Source organism: Malania oleifera, chromosome 5 (genome assembly GCF_029873635.1).
Source record: "Malania oleifera isolate guangnan ecotype guangnan chromosome 5, ASM2987363v1, whole genome shotgun sequence".
NCBI lineage: Eukaryota > Viridiplantae > Streptophyta > Magnoliopsida > Santalales > Ximeniaceae > Malania > Malania oleifera.
In genome coordinates, this window is record NC_080421.1 from 66,953,852 (window position 1) to 66,968,265 (window position 14,414).

At 38.5% G+C, this 14,414-nt stretch overlaps 1 protein-coding gene across 2 annotated transcripts in view; it reads left to right on the forward strand.

Annotated features, from left to right (window-relative positions):
• LOC131156199 (uncharacterized) overlaps positions 1–14,414 on the forward strand; it is a 38,154-nt gene that overhangs the window by 19,982 nt on the left and 3,758 nt on the right. The gene's annotated exons all lie outside the window — the stretch shown is intronic.

A 14,414-nucleotide genomic window follows, 5' to 3' on the forward strand; every position in this document is an offset into this window, starting at 1 on the left:
CCTCCTGCTGTAGGGATGACTGTAATCTGGGTTGGCATCCCTTAATGCCCTTTTAATGAAGTTCTTTTACTGATAAAAAAAATTATGTCAGCATCCATTTCCAATCCCACTGAAGGTCCACCACAAAAATTCCTTGAAAGAAACCCAAAGAATGATCCTTGCATTCCTTTCAATCCACAGTGTCCAAAAAAGGCCAAAAGCTGCACATCTTTATAAAACTATTCCCCTCTCTCTGCCCAAAATCTTTGTACTGCAACAACAAGAAAGCATCAGCAGTTTGAGACAACACTAGAGTCTCCTCAAAAACTGAGAAAGCAAAAACCAAAGTCGTCTTGCTGCCTGCCAATGGAGAAACAGATGGTTAATAGTCTCTCTCCCCAAGCAGAGTACAAGTATTTGGACTTAAGGCCTTGTAAGGCCTCCTCACCAAATATTTTGTATTGAGCCTATTAAGAGCCAAAGTCCACATAACACAAAAAAGCCCTGATTTTGAAAGGAACCTTAGCCTTCCAAATAAAATTGTTCAAAGGAAAATAATAAGGGTTTGGTATTTTCAACTTGTAGGAAAGAAATATTTGGTGTAGAATGAACTAGAAGAATCCCCAATCCAAATCCTCGAATCACTACCCATTCAGGGAACAAAAGACTCCAGCACTCTCAACAACATAGTCATGTCCTCAACTCCTCTCATTGAGATTTCTATTAAAAAAAACATAAAAAGAAAAAAAAAATGCCAAGAGAGAGCCCCCTCAAAAGAATAAAAAGCATTAATCAGGCATCATGCAGGAGAGAAGTCGAAAAGACGGGGGAATAAACTATCAAGATTCCAACTAACCGCACCCATTGAATAAAAAGCATGAATCAGTAAGCACACCCATTGAACTATCCTCCCAAAACCTAATAAGGTTGCCATTCCCAACTTGATAATAGGTAGAATTAATGTCCAACAGCAAGCATAAGAAGCATTGCCACTACCCCCAGTATTCTAACTTTCCTATGTTATCCATTCTTGCTTTTAGTAACCATGTGCCATAAGTAATCAACCTACAAGGGGAATGTCAACCATTTATTGATAGTGAGATGTTCTTAGACGCCAAGTTCTCGAGGTCCAAACCCCCCTCAATCTAGATCTTCCAACGTTCTCCCTACTAACAAGATGATCTCTCCTCTTCTCTGAAAACCAAACACAAAAAAACCTCTTATAATCCTTTCCAATGCAGCAGCCACCGTCACTAGAACTCTAAAAAGGGAAGAAAATGAATCGGAATTCTGGAGAGAACAACACCAATTAGAGTAAGTGGACCCATAAAGATGAATACCCCTTTCAACATTTCAATCTACTACCCACTCTTTTCACTACCCACTCCTTTCAATGTTGGGGAGAACAACACCAATTAGAGTAAGCGACCCCATAAAGATGAATACTCCTTTCAAAGTTCCAATCTACTACCCACTCTCTCCACCACCGGGTCCTAAAAAAGTAGAAGAATTAGGATTTCCATCGAGAGGGAGACTCAAAGAAGCAAGACGCCAATCTAAAATAGTATAATCAGCTAAGGTAGAAAAATATTCTAGATCAACCTTGCCTATATTCATACCGCAACCCCACTCTTAGACATGTGATCTTCAATACCGAAATTTTCTAAAAAATTTTAAGTTAAAACCTTTCGGACATCCCAACATTGTCCTCAAGGAAAAGAAGAGTATCATTAGCAAATTGAATGTGAGAAACTAAAACCTCCTCGCAACCAACCTAAAGCACCTAAATCACATCAAGGATTCAGCATGTCTCATTTGGCTTAACACATCAACAACAAGAGTGGAAAGAAAAGGAGATGGGGATCCCCTTGTCTCAACCCTTCTAAATCCTTAAACCACTCCCTTTGTCAGACTTAGTTACTGAGAATAAGCACCCTTTATTCCAACTCCTCCCGGTCCCCCAAAACCTTTCTTAGCCATAACATGGTCCAAAAAGCTTTGACTCAACAAGTCATAGGCTTTTTCAAAATCCAACTTAAATAAAACACCCCTCCCTCCCTTCCTCTTCACATCGTCCACCGCTTATTAGTGATCGAAACATCATCTAAAACCTGTTTATCCTTAATGAAGGCAGACGGCACCAAATTAATTTGCCGCCAAACACCTGTTGCATCCTTTTAGATAAAACGTCATCCAAGATTTTGTAGGCTAGTAACCAAGTTAATCGGCTGAAAATTTCTCACTTTATTAGAATACTCTCTTTTAGGAATAAGAGTATAAAAGTAGAATTAACACTCTTTTCCACCACTCCATTTTGATGAAACTTCATGACAAAAAAACTTCATAACATCCTCCTAAATCACTTCCTAGATATCGTAAAAGAAAAAAATCCAGTCTTGGATTCTTATCTCTCCATCTCAAACACAGCTCCTTTCACCTCCTCTATATCTCGTGGTCTTTCCAACCAAATAGCAAAGTCCTCATCAATAGGATACCAATTGAAGCCCACTAGAATCAGCTTATGCTTGAAACTCTCAATATACAAACTCCTATAAAAGTTCATAATGGCGTAATCTCCTTCCTAATATGTTTGGAGTCATGCACCATGCCTTAGTCCAATTCTTCAATAGAACTTCTATTCCTCTTGTTGGCCACCCAATGGAACAATTTGGTATTACGTCCCCTCCTTCACCCGCTCAACCCCTAGACTTCTACCTTCAACTAATGCCCCCTCAAAATAGGATCAAATCCAAATAATTACTAAGGTGACCCCTCCTAATCCTATCCTCCTCACTAGCTAGACCAAACTCCTCCCACCCATCCATGTTTTCAATCTTATACAGAATCACATTTTTTTTTTTTTGGTCTTTTAAATCACCAAAAACATTTTCATTCCATTATCAATTAGCTTTTCACAAACTTCAACTTTTTCATAAATTTTAACCCTACACACCCTTGAACACTACCCTCTCTCCACGAACTAATAATGGACTTCTTGAACAAAGGGTGCTCAGCCACATATTTCCATATCTAAATAGAATAGAGCCCCAATTCATGGGGTTAGCATCCAACAACGTCGGAGAATAGTCCAAAACTAGATTAACCAGAACTTCTTAAGTAACATTTGTAAAAAAATCTTCCCGATCATTAGTAAACAAAACACAATTGTTATCAACTAATTGACCAACAGAAATAAGATTCGTGGAAAGTTGAGGAGCAAGAAACACATCAATGAACTTAGAAGAGGCATCTCCAACAGCGGTTATTGGCAAAGAACTTCCATTGGAAGTCTGAATAGCAGATTGACCAGCGTAGGGCCGAACCTGACACAGGGTAGTGGGATTATTCATCATGTGATTAGAGGCACCCGAGTCCACACACTAGAGTTTAGTAGAATTATTACCTTGGAGCCCCCATTGTTGATAATGCCGTAATTAGCATGTGTTGCACCATTTTGGGTGTGCAGTAATTCGCTGTAGAAGGTGTAGGAATAGAGGAGTCACCTAAAGAAGAGCCAGGGGCTGCAAAAGTCACTCTTGGGGGGGGGGGGGGGGGGTTACACTAACAAAAGTCTGTAATGCCTAGACCTGATGATTCTGCGGGCGTATACGACAGTCTTTGAGAATGTGACCCTTCTTCTTGCAATAAGAGCAGAATTTCTTGGAACAATTAGCTGCGATATGCCCAAATTCTTTGAAGCAAAAACATTGCAAGGTGCTAGAATGCGTAGGCGGTCCTCGTCGTTAAGCAGCATAAGCCACAGGGACAGACCTTGAACTACCATGAGATTGTGCCAGAGTAACTTGAGTACTAAGTCGTTGTTCTTCACGAAGTAACTCACCAAAGGAAACATCAAGAGAAGGAATAGGAGTGTGATGCAGTAGAGACGAGTGAACAGATTCATACTCGGGGCGGAGTTTCATAAGAAAATGATCATGACGACTAGTCTCGTGAAGACTTTGAATAATGGGAAAAGAGGCAACAAGAACATCTGTAGTAACCAGATTAGAATATTTGTTCCAAAGAGTCAAAAACCTCAAATAATAGTCTTGGATGGAACGATTGTCATGTTAAAACATGGCAATCGCATGCTCTAACTGAAAACGACTGGCACCGTTATCTTGATAATATACTGTTTTTAAATGAGTCCACATGGATTGAGTTGTGCGATAAGGTCGCAAGTTGGGGACAATATGTGGCTCAATCGAGCCAAGAAGCCAAGGCATAATCCGAGCATCAAGCACAGCCCATGAAGGACGAGCCGCTGAATCCTTGGCACCAAGCACAGCCCATGAAGTACAAGCCGCTAACTCCTTGGATTTATCAGGATTGGGTGCACAATCCGTGCCATCAATATGACCCCAAAGATCTTTTCCCTTCGGGAAAGGTTCAAATTAAAAAGTCCACGTAGAATAATTGTTGCTTGTAAACTTGGTGCACACGGGTGCGGAGTCCATGCTAAATAAAGGAGAAAGTCGAGAAGCCCAAAAAATAAATAGAATGTGCCGAAAGAAAAAGACCACCAGAAAATCTAGAAGCCCAAAAAATAAACAACGCAGGTACAAAGAAAATCAAGAACAACCTGCCTGTGCTAAAAAATAAATCTTGAACCAAAAAAAAAACTTCTTGTGCCAAGAATCACAAGGACAGAAACCTGCTGTGCTGAGATGGAGAAGTACTTTTTTTTTTTTTTTTAAAAGAAGGGCGAGACCTCCATTTATTTATTGATAAACCCTCACTTTTGGCGGAGGAATACCGTGATTACAAGATATTTAAAGGGAGGGGCAAAAGACAAACCTTTAAAGGCCTCCCAAATAACAACACCAACATCCAGCAAAAAAAAAAGATTTCAAACCAAACAAATCAAAACAAAACAAAGACCTACAAACCAAATATCACGCAACAAAACAAACAAAAGATAAATAACATAAAGCATAGACCAAATCCAACAGGAAATCAACTAAACATTTGACAAATAAGATGTTGCCTGCTTGCTGAGAATCACAAATAGCCACAGATAGCTGTTGCTTGCTTGCCGAGAATCACAAGGATAGAAACCTGCTGTGCCGAGACAGAGAAGCACCAGGAACAGCAACAGAAAGCTGTTGCTTGCACTAAAATAAATGGCAAACCAGAACCTGCTGTGCCGACAGCCACTCAGCCACAGAAGTACCGAAAGAATAGAGAACAAAAAATTCCTGAAGAGAAAAAAAACCACTACAGCCACAGAAACGAGAGACACCTTTGGAACCGAGAAGACAAAAAAATTCGAAAGGGAAAAAAACTTAGCAGTCAGCTGGCTCTGATACCATGTCAAAGTATTGTGTGAATGGCCGAATGGTTTGGCCTTGATTTCTGTATATTATATAGACTTTACTAGAATGCTATACATGGAAAGTAAATAATGTTCTAGCATGATTCTAGCCCTATACATGTAAACTATAATCTGTCAAGCCCTATACATGTAAACTAAATATGTGCTAACTGTACAAAATAATGAATTGAAAAATAAGGAAATAATTGTGGGCTGAAGGAAAGAAATCTTTTGCTTTGCTGTTTTCTGTTTCATTGACATGAATTAGCTGCAATTTTTGGAATGTGTTCTCCCCATTAGTGTTTTGGGGGGTGATTTTAATGCTATTAGGTCCACTAATGAGAAGTTGGGAGCTTCCAGAATCACCTCAAGCATGAGCGGTTTCGATCCTTTGATTGGGGTGTGTGATTTGAGGGATATTTCACCCTAAAATGCCCAATTTACTTGGTTTGCAGATTGCAATAGGACAGCGGCTACTAGGATTGATTGGTTTTTATTTACCCCTGAATGGGAAGATACTTTTCCCACCCCTACTCAAGAAGTACTCCCTAAAGTATTTTTTATCATTGCCCTCTGGTTCTTGAATGATGTAGGACGGTTCTAAGTAGCCTTAGCCCTACGATTGTCCCTTTCTGTAGCACACACAATATCAGAATCTATGGGAAGAATTGAATTAACCAAGCATGAACATCACAAACATATTCTAATGATCACAAGTTGTGGAGATTTTGAAAACGTATATGATATGGTTAAAAGCCCTTAGTTGATCATTTCATTCAAGTAATCAAGTTCACTTGAAAGATGTTATATTAAAAGTCTTAGATCACAAGTCCTAACATACAAATCAAATATCCCTAAGCACGGTACTAGCAAGCATGTTCATGTTGAAAATCTAGGAAGATTCAAAGAAAATGAACAAGGTTTTTCAATCAAAGATTCGGGTAGAGTTTCAAGGCTTACAAGGTACCTTTAGGGGCTGTTTTAGATGGTCACAAACAAAGAATTAAAACGAGCTTACCAAAAGGTTCGAAATGATGAACACCAAGACACACGAGTACTCGATCACACCATGAACAAGCTTGTTGATCCTTAGGAATCTTGAGACAAGAATGAAGCTTGAGGAAGGTTGTGGCTGTGAGCTATGAAAGAGGAGTGGGTGTGTAGTGTTGATGATAACGTTCATGTTGTCGTGGTCTCTCACCACCCAATCTTCGGGGAGACGGAATGTAGCCTCACACTACTCACTCACAAAGAGAGAAACAAGATTCAAAAGTTTAAGCAAATGCTTCCTTTTTTAATTGATAATGCAAAGATCCCTTTTACAATACAATCGATGACATATTTTATAGCCTTACATGAGCATGTGCATAACTTGCGCATGGCTTCTTTAGAGATTAAAGAAAATACCAAAGTAAAATAAAACGTTTAAAACATAGGTAATGAGGTTCCTAGGAAATAGTTTGTCATAGGAAATAGGTGCCTAGGAACTAGAATAATTAAGATAGTGGAGTGTAGGAGCTTAAAATGAAATAAATGCTTCTTGAAAAAAACAAGACTCTTTGACTTGCAAGTTGCCATGCTTCTTGAAACACCAAGACTCTTTTAACTTGCAAGTTGTCATCCTCTTTCCAAGCTAGCTTCCGAGAGAAGCTTCAATTGCTGTAAATAGAGTTCACATCTAATGGTGGACTTCGGGTGGTGGCCCACGTGTCACAATATTCGCGAAAGATACTCGAGGTGCATGTTGATCCCCATCATCTCTCCCCAACCAAAACGAATTCTCCTTTGAAGAATTATGTCGAAAGTACTCTGTGTACAGCTCCAGGTTGAGACGAAGGACATCATCTTTCATAATCCAATTGCATTCTGGTAGTGGCTTTCCTTTCCATTTGACCAGAAACTTTTGGTACATTCCAGCTCGTGTGTTTGTTGTTTTAACATCCAGAATGTGTCCAATTTGCTAAATTTTCTTTGATGGGACTAATGGTGGTGGTAAAGGTAAATTTGGCTTTTTTGGTGCAACTAGAGTTACGAATGGAGTAGGTTCATCTGTAGGGTTAGTAGGCTAGGTTCTGCAAAAGAATTAGCTTCCAAAAAAGGTGTTAGATTTTCAACATTAAATACACTGCTTATACCAAAATCATCAGGAATATCTAACATGTAAGCATTAGAACTTATTTTCTTGAGAACTTTGAATGGTCCCATTTTTTGGCATGAAGCTTTCTTACCTTTTGGGGTGAATTTGAACCATAACCACATCACCTTATGAAAATTCTTGCAACCTGCGATGTACATCAGCCATAGATTTATAATGCTCATTGCTTGAATTAATTTTAATTCTTACATGAGAATGTAAATCATGTATGTGCTTTGCAAATGTATCGGCTTGCTCACTCACTCTAGACTTAGGTGGTAATGGAATGAGATTTACAGGCTTCCTAGGACTATATCCCGTAACAACCTGAAATGGGCTAAATCCTATGGTCCTATTCACTGAACTATTGATTGCAAACTCGGCCATAGGAAGGCATAAGTCCCAAGCTGTGATGTTCTCACCTGTCAAACCTCTTATTTACCACTTCAGTTTGCCCATCAGTATGTGGGTGATGAGCACTAGAAAATTTGAGCTTGGTACCTAGTAATGTCCATGAGGCTTTCCAAAAATAGCTCACAAACTTCACATCCCTATTAGAAACAATGGTTTTGGGAAGACCATGAAGTCTCACTACTTCCCTGAAAATTATAGTTGGCATTCCTGTAGGCATCATATGTTTTATTGCATGGAATAAAATGTGACATTTTTGAAAATCCGTTCACAACAACAAACATTGAATCATTTCACCTAGCAGTCCTAGGGAGACCTAACACAAAGTCCATACTGATATCTTGCAATGGGATGTGTGGCACGGGCAAAGGGGTATGCAATCCTGAGTTCTGTTTCCTACCCTTCGTTGTCTGACAATCCTAGCTACATCTCTCTTCAAACTAGGCCAGTAGAACCTATCCTCAATCATAGCTATGATCTTATCTCTACCGAAGCGACCCGCAGTACCTCTAGCATGTAATTCCCAAATCAGCTGGTCACGTAGAGATGTGGATGGGATACATAGTTTATCCGCTTTAAAAATAAATCCACCATGAATTACAAAGTCTGGGTGAGATTTAGGAACTCTCTGCAACAAATCAGAAAAGATTTCACAGAAGTCTTTACATTAAGAGTACTGTTGCTTGATGCTATCGAGGCCAACAACTTTCTCTAGAAGAGTTTGTATGGTGGCTACAACTCGGCTCAAAGCATCAGCAGCCTTGTTCTCAACATTAGCTCGGTGTTTGAGCTCAAAGGTGTATTGCTAAATGTACTCGATCCATTCCATACGTCTATGTCCTAGCTTCTTCTGAGTATGTAAATGCCTAAGGGCCTGGTGGTCTGAGAACAAGACAAACTCTTGAGGAAGGAGGTAGTGTCTCCAGTGTCGCAGTGATTCTACAACATCATAAAATTCCCGCCATAGGTAGAATATAGTTGTTTTGCCTCATTCAACTTCTTACTAAAGAAGGCTATGGGGTGCCCCTCCTGACTAAGTACTCCTCCAATGCCTACACCTGAGGCGTCACATGCAACCTTAAATAATTTCTAAAAATTTGGGAGGTGTAGCAATGGCACCTTAGTCATCAAATCTTTTATATCCAAAAAGGCTTGTGTCGTAGATTTCGACCATGTAAATTCTCCTTTCTTGACGCAGTTTGTAATGGGGGCCATGATGGTGCTAAAGTTCCTAATTAACCTCCTGTAAAATGTGGCTAACCCGTGAAAACTCCTCACATCATTTATGTTCCGCAGAGTAGGCCAATCTCTAATGGATTTGACCTTATCGAGGTCAACAGTAATGCCATGCTCAGACGCAACAAAACCAAGGAAGATGATGTGTGTAGTCATGAAAGTGCACTTCTTTAAATTGCCATACAACTTCTGCTCCCTCAAAACCTCGAACACTCTCCTCAAATTTACAAGGTGCTCCTTCCTAGTTTGGCTATAGATCATTATATCATCAAAGTAGACTACGAGGAAGTGTCCAATGAAAGGCCTTAATATTTGAGTCATAACTCTCATGAAAGTGCTCTGTGCGTTAGTTAGCCCAAATGACATGACTAACCACTTATATAACCCAACCTTTGTCTTGAAGGCAGTTTTCCACTCATCTCCCGGTCTGATCCTAATATGATGGTATCCACTTTTAAGGCCTATCTTTGAAAAATTCTTGGATCCTACCATCTGATCAAGCATATCATCTAGTCTGTAGGTATAGGAAACCTATACTTCATAGTGATCTTGTTGATTGGTCTACTATCGATGCACATCCTCCAAGTGTCATGCTTTTTGGGAGTAAGGAGAGTAGGGCAGGCACATGGACTCATGCTCTCCTGAATAAAACCCTTTTCTCTTAGTTCATTCACTTGTTTCATCAACTCCTCATGTTCTCTTGGGTTCATTCTATAATGTGGTAAATTAGGCAGAGATGAATCAGGACCAAGGTCAATGACATGTTGAATGTCTCTTATGGGAGGTAACTCACTAGGTGGCCTAAAAGGGTGTGAGGCTTGGGTCTTGGTAATGTGTTGTCCAAAAACTTGTTTTTGGTGGGGAAATGGTTATGGCGCTTTTCTTTAGAACCTAATTCTCTTTGGCATAAGGTACTTCGCAGTAAATTTTTGGGTGGGATGCTAAAGTGGGAATTAACATTACTTATTCGAGTCTTTGGAAGTTTATATCTTATATTTATGATTATTTCCTTCATAAAGTGCATTATACAGTGGGTAATGGGGAGCATATTCGCTTTTGGGAGGATCATTGGGTGGGGAGATGCCTTTGGCTGGTACTTTCTCTTGTCTTTTTCATTTATCAGATCTTCATGACACCCCGATTTTTGCTTTTCTTCTTTTGAAAGAAGATGGGCATTCTTGGAACTTCCATTTGGGGAGAAATCTAAATGAGGGAGAGATTGGTGAGATGGTTCTTTTGACTAGTTTGGTTGATTCTTTTCATGTTCTTTTGGGGAGTGAGAATAGGGTTTGGAGTTTAGATCTTTCTGGGGAGTTCTCTTATAAATCTTTTTTCACCTACTTGACTTGTGATTCTACTACGGATCCTTTTGCTCTGTATCCTTCAATTTGGAAAGCTAAATCTCCCTAAAAAATAGAAGCTTTTATTTGGAATGCGATATTTGAAAGAACTAATACCATTGATTTACTTTAGAAGAGAAAGACCTAATAAGGCCTTGTCCCTTGACATTTGTGTCCTTTGCATGAGGAGTGAAGAGCCTTGTTGATGTAGGACGAGAAGCGGCTATTTGGATGGATCATTTCAACACAGTTAGGAGGCTTATGTCAAAGAACATGGTGAATGGTTTATTGGGTCCGAAACCCTAATGTGCTTAGTTGTTTGTGTGTGTTTAGTTTGCTTGTGTTAGGATTATTTATGTTGGGGGTTTGTTTGTAGTAGCTGTGTATTCTAGGGGCATGTGTGTAATTTTATTTGTTTAGATGCTTTCTTATAAATAGTGTGTGAAAGCCATGATGTAGGCAGTTGATGAATTTTAATTGGAATTGAACATGAGTCTTCCCCCTGGTATCTCCTTGCTCCTCCCTTCCCCTTCCACTCTTTTATTTCTTCTAATCTCTCCCATGGCTGCAGAACCTTGATGCTGCCCCTGCATCACTCGTTTACATCTCTTTCTTCATTGCCCTTTCGAGTTGGCTATTTGGAATCAGTTTTTTGGTATATTTGGTGAAAGTTGGGTCTGTCCATACGCTTTGAAGGCCTTTTATACCATAACTTTTAGGGGTTTTGGCAAAGGAAAGGATAGGAAATCTCTATGGCATTGCACAGTTATGGCTACTACCTTAGATTCCTAGATGAACAAGATGCTAGGGGAAAATTTATTAATTAGATCTCTAACATTTCTACACCTCGTAGTGCACCCTAAGCCTTAAGCACTCCAAGAGAGAAGCTTCATTGAGTACTCCTAATATTACTCAAATGCTCCTCCTAATTAATTGTGAAAGCAAGTCTGTCTATTTCCCTACTCAATCTAGAAGATATTTTTAGTATCCTCTACACCCAGTGTACCAATCATAATGACTTCCCCATTATGATCTAACTCAACAAGAAGGTTTTGAGCCACCTAGTTTCCCCTCTCTTCACCTAGAGTGTCCACAGTATGAAGCTCCCTCTCTTTGATCGATTCTGTTGGGCACAAATGAGAGTTAAAAGGAGTAATACAATGCTTTGGGGTGGGAAGAATACCTTAGTTTTTCTGTGTTGGGAAGAAAGGATCAGGGATTGCCTAGTCATGTAGGGTAAAGAAGAACCTAGTGCTGACCTCCATCCTTCCACTTGTGTGTTAGTGTGTGTGTGTGTGTGTAAGACACGGAGTAAAAGAAGGTTTCATTTTCAGACATTTTTCTGGAACTGGTTAAAGTTTACCCTATTGCAGTTTTGTAAAATCTTTAACACTCTGGTTGGGGTCACAGAGTGCAAACCTTGTATTTGGACTTGTGTACAATTCAACAAATTTCAATATAAATTTGCATTGCATTTTTGTTTAAATTCACGTCACCCCAAATTAGAGACTTTAACTCCACGCCCCCAAGCACAATTCTTATGTTTTGATTTTTTTTTTGTATTAACCCTAACATGTAGCTTTTATTGATGGTTATATCCTTGTCTAGGAGGGAAGTAAATATCACTGTATAATAACTAGTCTATAATATTAAATAATGATAAATTTCTAATTTAAAATTTAGAAAATATGCTCTTTATAATTTATATGTATATTGTGGGCAATTTTTGGGCCAACAGTGAGGGTGGTACACCACCAACCTGGTTCAAGTTGTGGAAACAATCTCCTGCAAATATGGAGCTAAAGCTGCTTGCATCTTGCCCTTTCTGTACCCCAATATGGCATCGGAGCCTTGTGCATTAGGTTTTGTATTTAGCACAAATATACTTTATGGTGATCTTGAGATGATTCTGGTCAGAGGTTATTTTGGGAATTTCCGTTTCTGAACTCCTGCCTGGCTTTCACCATCACCATCATGCCGACTCTGTGTTCTAGGTCGCACTCTCCTAGGGCTTAAAGAGGAATTAATGTCCTCAGTTATTATGTCAATGTTTTGTATTACAAAAAATTCAAAATTTTTGCATTAATGTCTATTCTGTTTTATGTGGAAATATTTGACAAATTAAGCTTCTGGTAGAAAATATGAGATTTGAATAGATTTCAATGTATATTTCCACTTTCGATAATTTCACATCAATCTTCTCCCTCTACGTGCTTGCCTGTTTACTATTAAAGTCTGGTTATCTATATAAAATAAATGATTAATTTCACATCATTGTCTCACAAAACAGACGAATTCTAACATTCAAATGTTCAAATACATTTAATGAGTCTTCCGCAAGGGGAATCTGAAAAAAGAATATTTTGAGCTGCCTGAGCCCAAAAGGAAAAGCATGATATTTGTTAGATAGCTACACCTATTCTTGAGCCTCAAGTGCTTATGCTTTTTGGTTGAATGGTTCTTCAATATGGTATGGAGGCTTTCTTTACCTTCAGGTTTAAAGTTCAAATATTTGGTATCCCCATTTGGTAAATGGTGAGCCTGCACTTTGTCTATGCATTCAAGTACAATAGATGCATGTTGGGAGCCATTGAGGTTTGATCTTGTGTTGAGTTTTCTCTTTGATCCAAATGTAATTTCAAAGATCTCCTCACTTCTTCCTTCTGAGCAAAGCCAGCTATATATACATGTGTTCACTGAAACATTAAAATTTTTTATTGAAAAAATGATGAGTCCTTTAAAATGTGTTAAATATCAAAATTTAGTCTCTTCTTACACATTAGAACTCCATGGATTCATTTATGATACTCCCCATGCCAATTTTAGATACCTGATACTTTTGAATTAATGATGATCCCAATGTATTTTAAGAACAAGTGCTTCTTTACTCTTGCAACTGAAAGGAAGGGCCTTGAGACACCCAGATCACAATGGAAAAGACCTTAGCAATATGGAGGCAGCTGAAAATAAAAAAAATGTTTTCAAATTTTTAGCCAGGCATTTATTATATGTTTCTACATATACTAAATACATATGTTTATTATATGTTTCTACATATACTAAAGAAGAAAGTGCTTCTTTACTCCTTTTGCAGCTGAAAGGAAGGGCCTTGAGACACCCAGATCACAATAGAAAAGACCTTAGCAATATGGAGGCAGCTGAAAATAAAAAAATGTTTTCAAATTTTTTAGCCAGGCATTTATTATATGTTCCTTCATGCATGTACATATTTATGCCATGATTTTTTCTTTATTAGTACACATTTATGCCACGATAATTAGACCTTGAAACCAAACTTTTATCAGCACTTGACCAAAAAGATTTAAGTTTTTAGATTGAGGACCAACAATGTATATTAATCCTTCACACTCTCCCCCGTGTCACTGTGCATGTGGAGAAATAAACAGCGTATGACATCCATTCTAGGGATAAGATAATTTTTAAGAAATAGATGATAAATGTGAGCAACCAACCACTTGACTACTATTAGATTGCAGGGCCAGCTAACATCGTTGCACACCATATATCAATTCTCAATACTAAGATTTGGTGGTTGAATGATTCTAATGGATAAATAACTGCATCTGGTGAACCAATATTTGATAATATGATTGCCAGAAAATTTGCCTCTTTTTTTTTCCCCTTCTTCTTCTTCTTCTTCTTCTTCTTCTTCTTCTTCTTCTCTCTCTCTCTCTCTGTTATATTTGACTGCCTTCCACTGGGGTGGGGCTGGTTTGGTTCTTTTGGAAAGCTTAGCAATTTAATTCATTGTAGCTCAACGCATCATCTTTACAGAAAGTCAATCTGACTGACAGCCTGATAAACAAACTCTAAAATGAAAACACTGCAATTTATTGCAAGAGAAGTTCAGTTCATGTTTTTTGAAATACATAAACTCTCAATGTACCTAGTGCAATTCTAGATTTTAATTTACTTCTTCAATTTCACTTCCCAATTATATCGTAGCATGTAATAAGGAATGTGGCCTTGAATGAATTTT